This window comes from Coenobita brevimanus, chromosome 57 (assembly GCF_032717465.1).
Source record: "Coenobita brevimanus isolate Jiangsu-jjx chromosome 57, ASM3271746v2, whole genome shotgun sequence".
Classification (NCBI taxonomy): domain Eukaryota; kingdom Metazoa; phylum Arthropoda; class Malacostraca; order Decapoda; family Coenobitidae; genus Coenobita; species Coenobita brevimanus.
Genome location: NC_137010.1, coordinates 26275581 through 26281310, shown reverse-complemented (window position 1 = coordinate 26281310; position 5730 = coordinate 26275581). Strand labels below are relative to the sequence as shown.

Here is a 5730-nt window from a genome sequence, read left to right as displayed (position 1 = left end):
ACAGCAAAGATGAAAGACTGAATTTAAGCATGGATCATCCAGAAAACATGACCAATAATGGATACCCCGAGAAGCTTGGGATGGAAAGATACTAGTATGGGAAACACAGGCCTTCCAACCCTCTAAATCAATTTTAAATGGATATAAAATCACAATTGGGTTTTGCATCCATACACTTGAATGCAACATCTGCTGAATGCACTTCCGTTATTGATGTAGCAAGAATGACCAATCATCCACCCTTGACCAGTATTGTGTAAGCAATAAGCCCAAATCACTTCTTGAATTTAAACACCTATAGGTGAATTACAGAGATGGATTTGTGTATGGAATTCTTAGTTCACCAGCGAGTATACACCATTATAAATCATCACGGCCATACCACGTTGAGTACACCGCTTCCCGTCCGATCAGCGAAGTTAAGCAACGGTGGGTCTGGTTAGTACTTGGATGGGTGACCGCCTGGGAACACCAGATGCTGTTGGCATCCCTACGTGTCAAGTGGGGTTGGTGGAGGATTAGTGCCCCTCCCTGTAAAACAATTAACTCTAAGCCCTTGGCCACCCTGTTTGGGATACATGGCGTCTGGCAATGAATGAATGAAATAAATGTACTGCAACAGAATACATCAACATTACAAAAGGGCACTGCACTGTAATAATATGCCAAAGTTTTCCAGAAAACCATGTCTGGAACCTAAACATTAAAAAATATATATTACTGTAGATTATACGAAGTCATAAGTCATGGGTGGTAACCTCATAACCAACCAACACATGTTCCCTACGTGTCAACAAGTGGGTTGACGGAGGTTTAGTGCCCCTCCCAGCTAACTAAAAATACAAACAAGAAACCTCAGATCAGGAAGGGCCAACAGGTGACAACCAAGGACCGGACAAAGGACGTGGTACAGACTGCGACATGGAATGTAAGGGGTGCCAATGATGAGGTAAAAGAGAGAGATTGTCCAAGTGCTTGACGGTGAAAAAGTGGGCATATGTGGTTTAAGTGAGACTAAATGGAGAGAGGAAAGTGTGAGAGAGTGAGAGTATGGATGGGGTATATGCGTAGGAGTAGGTGAGAATGAGAGAGCAAAAGAGGATGTACAGTATGTACCAGTATTGTTGTGTGCAAGAAATGAAAGGAAAATATGAGAGAGTATGGATCAGTTGATTCAAGGACTGTGTAGGTAAGATTGACAGTGGTAATACAAACGTAGGCGCTTGTGTGTGTGTATGTGCCAATGCAAGATCGTGCAAGCAGCATGAAAAAACAGTTCTCAGCAAATGTGAAAGCATGCATGGAAAAGTTTGAGTGGAATAAAAGAGTGTTTTTGATTGGAGATATGAATGGAAAAGTAGGGAATGTGAAGGTGGATGGAGTAGTTGGTGAGTGGGGTGTGCCTGCAGAAGTGGTTGAGAAAAGCAGTGGTCTAGGGGATATTTGTGTGGGGAGGGGGTTAATGATAGCCAAAACCCTCTTTAGGAACAAAATGATCCACAGGTATACATGGCAAATGATGTGAAGGGTGGGTGGTGAACTGAATGAATGGAAGGCAATGATTGATTTTGTGTGTGTGTGGATGACAGAATGAGAAGGTATGTTATGGATGCAAGAGCATACAAAGGTTGGGGGAGTGGACTTTCTGACCACCACTTGATGACTGTGAAAGTCAAAGGCAGGAGGGAAGGAAAGGGGGAAGTAATCAATACAAGGAAGGTAGAACGGTTGCAAGAGGATGGAAAAAAGGCGGAATAAAGGAGAGAAGTGGAGGAGCGATGGGGTGAATATAATTTGGAGCAGATGGGGGAGGTGGAATGTGTGAGCAAGATTTTCACAGAAGAAATCTGTGCAGCATGCATGGTGGTGTGTAGGGTAAGAAGACAAAAAAGGGTGCAAAGAACAGCATGGTGGAATGAAGTGGTGAGGCAAGCTGTGACGAAAAAGAAAAAAACCATATACTGAGTGGATGGAAGCAGATGCATGGAAGAGAGAGTTTTATGCAGAGAGGAAGAGAGTGGTGAAAAGATTAGTAGGAGAGTGTAGGAAGAGAATGGATATGGAATTTGGAAGAAATTTGAGTGTTATGTGGAGGAAATGTAAGAAAATGTTCTGGAAGGAGGTAAGGAGAGAGTTAGATAGGGTGATATAGAGATTAGTAGGGAAGTGAAAGATAAGAATGGTAGATTGATAGTGGAGAAGGGAGAAAAAGTGAGCAGATGGAGAGAACACTTTAAGGAACTGTTAAACATACAGGATGATAGCAATGCCAGTGTAAGTGGCTGGGGAATGGCTGGGAGAAGGAGGGTGGTGAGAAGAGAGGAAAAGATCAGTAGGACGGATGTAGTGGAAGCAATGAAGAAAGTCAAAATGGAGAAAGCCCCAGGAATTGATGGACTGTGTGGTGAAATGTTGAAGCATGGAGGAGAGATAGTAACAGAATGGATATGGCAGATGTGCAGATTGTCCTGGGAGGAAAGTAGGGTCCTGGAGGATTGGAAGTCAGGTATAATTATTCCCCGATACAAAGGAAAAGGGGAAAAAGAAGTAGGTAGTAATCATAGGGACATTTGTCTTCTTAGTGTAATAGGCAATGTATATGGTAGGATACTTACTGACACAGGTAGGAATAACAGAGGATTTAGATGGAGAAGAACAGGGAGGTTTTAGGAATGGAAGAGGTTGTGTGGATAGATATTCATCCTTAGGTTTTTAGTGGAAAAATTTCTAAAAAAGAGAAAGAAGTTATATGCGGCCTTCACGGATTTGGAGAAAGCATATGACAGTGTGGGTACACAAGGAATGTGGAAACTATTATGAATATATGGAGTAAATGGGAAGTTGTTGAATCCTGTGAAGAGCATGTATAAGGGTGCTAAGGCTGCAGTGTGTGTGGATAACGAAATGAGTGAAATTTTCTATATGAATGTTGGATTGAAACAGAGACGTGTCATGTCTCCAAGGTCATTCAGTCCGTATATGGATGGGGTCATAAAAGAGATACAAGGTAGAGCAGTGAATGTTGGAGCAGCCCTAATGAGACAGGGCAGCATTTGGAAACTTCCTGTATTATTGTTTGCAGATGAAGCTGTATTGTTAAGTAGAGACAAAGGGGAACTGCAAGGCTTGGTGAATGAGTTTGGGAGAGTGTGTAAGCAACAGAATCTAAAGGTAATGTTGGGAAGAGTAAAGTAATGGTCCCTGAAAGAAGTAAAGTCACTGAATGTACAATGAGGTTGGATGGCGAGGAAATTTAAGTACTTGGGTTGTGTTATGAGTACCGATGGAAGTGTGGAGGATGAAGTGCTTGAAAGGTTGCAGCAAGGAAGAAAGGTGGCTGTTTCTTTTGAAAGCAATGATGGGAAATATGGAAGTAAGCATGAAAGTAAAAAAAAGTCACTGCATGACAGTACTGTGATACCAACTCTAATGTATGGAAGTGAAGCCTGGACCTTGTTGGAAGGGCACAAGTCACGAGTGAGAGCAGTGGAAATGAGTTCCAGTATTTGAGAGGAGCATGTGGAGTTACATGGAGAGACAGACTGACAAATGAGGAAATTAAAGAGCATTGTGGTGTGGATGTTGATGTGATAGAAAGCGATAGGAGAAACACACTGTGGTTTGGCCTTGGCCATGTGGAGAGGATGGAGAACGAGAGACTAATAAGGAGAGTGTATGTGAGTGAGGTGAAGTAGAGGAGAGTAAAGGGGGAGGCCAAGGATGAGAAGGAGGGATGGAGTGGAGAGGTATGTGAGAAAAAGGGGTGTAAGCTGGAGGGAGGGTAGTGAAATGGTGGGAGATAGGTTAACATGGAGGCGTTTGTTTGTGACCACCCTTTACAGGATTATGGCATCTGGAAATAGATAGATACACAGATAAGTAATTTTTTTTTTTTCCCCATCATTCATTGATCATCCAAACCTACGTTGCCCCATGGGGAGCATAGGAGCCCGAGGCTAGGCAAGTTGGTCCTGACATTTAAGATGAAAGTGACCAGCCTCACTCCTCCCTGAGTGGCATTGTGTGAGCAATAAACCCCAACCACCCCTTGGATATAAACCTTCACCAGCTCAATCTGATTGGAGCACCATAGTTATCCACTAAACCACCAGGTGCCAACATTTGGTTATATGGTTACCACCCAGTATAGTAAATGGTTTCCTGGTGTACAGGAAACCATTTGGCTTGTCACTCAGCGTACAGTCACCCACAGGCAGAAGGAAGAGGAAAGAATGAAGGAAAGAAAGACAGAAGACTAAGTGAAAATTAAACCATACACTCAATCTTCGGTCTTTCTTTCCTTCATTCTTACCTCATCATTATGCCTGTCAAGTAGTAATAATGCAAGGCATGTAAGTAAAAAGTAATGCAGAAGTGTTCATTAATGCAAGATGGTGTATTATTCTGCAGCGAGGTTCATGTATCTCTTGTACAACTCATCTAAATGTTTGAAATTACCTCACTTACATTTGAATGATAAGTACAGTGGCACAGACCTATTTATTTTCAATAACTGTGGATGACTGAGGAAGGAAGAAAATAAACTTTTACTTGGCATAATGACAGAAGATGAACAACAATATCTGATCTTATAGGGAATTTCATATTTTATTATCATCTTTGTTGGTTAGTTGATCTTCATGGGCCAAATTTAATTGGAGTGCCTTAATCCACAAGACCAGTAGGTGTTCATTTATTGGCTAAATGACTAGCACCCGACGTACTAAATGGTTTCCTTGGTTGCACGAAACCATTTAGCTTGTCAATTACTGCAGTCACTTTAAAGTAGCACTACACAGAGCCACTGGGCGATGAGTGTTCCCACATACGCCTTCCTGCCTGTGAAGAATACACACAGCATGGAGCTGAATTATTAAATGTTCCAGGAAATAACTGGATCCATATATCTAACATGGAAATTATAATATTTTCACCATTGATGCCAAGCTCTACCAAACGATCAAGTTTTAGGCTGGTACTGAAATTCTTCCAAGAGACACAGGTATAGGCAGGCAAAGTGAATCGAACAATAAATGGCTGTTGCCATTTAATGCAGACTAGTGGAAGATCATGCACTTTGGCTGTCAAAATTTATATGTGGATACAGACTTAATGGTGCACCCCTGGGAGCATCTGCATCAGAAAAAGGCCTGGGAAGGGAGGGTAATTGTATGTTCTGTCCATGCATCCATGTTGCAGCAGTCACAGCAAAGGCCAACAGGATGGTGGGGATAATTAGGAGAAAGTTTACCTATATGGATAAAGAGATATTGTTACCCATGTATAAAACTTTAATGAGAGCGATATCTGATTATAGTTGTAGGTGGTGGCAACCATCATCCACTCACTTGATGTGGTGCTTCCAACTTCGTCCTTAGCCTTTATCATTCTTTTTCTGTGCCTGCCCTCTCCTCTTCCTATTTCTCCCATCTTTCCTGTCATGTTTTATTACTCTTCCTTCCTTTACAGGTGTCTTTACATTGAGTGACAAGCCAAATGTAAGCAAAGAAACCATTTACAACGCTGGGTGGTAACTACCGTATATAACCAAACCATATGTGCTCCCTACATGTCAACATTGGGTCTGGTTAGTACTTGGATGGGTGACCACCTGGGAACACCAGATGCTGTTGGCATCCCTACGTGTCAAGTGGGGTTGGTGGAGGATTAGTGCCCCTCCCTGTAAAACAATTAACTCTAAGCCCTTGGCCACCCCGTTTGGGATACATG

At 42.3% G+C, this 5730-nt stretch overlaps 1 non-coding gene across 1 annotated transcript; it reads left to right on the top strand.

Moving 5' to 3' along the window:
* The first annotated feature begins 368 nt into the window (after positions 1-368).
* On the top strand, positions 369-487 carry LOC145402398 (5S ribosomal RNA). The gene has a single exon (XR_013897753.1). It is a non-coding gene; the product is annotated as a 5S ribosomal RNA (ribosomal RNA).
* Positions 488-5730: the final 5243 nt, after the last annotated feature.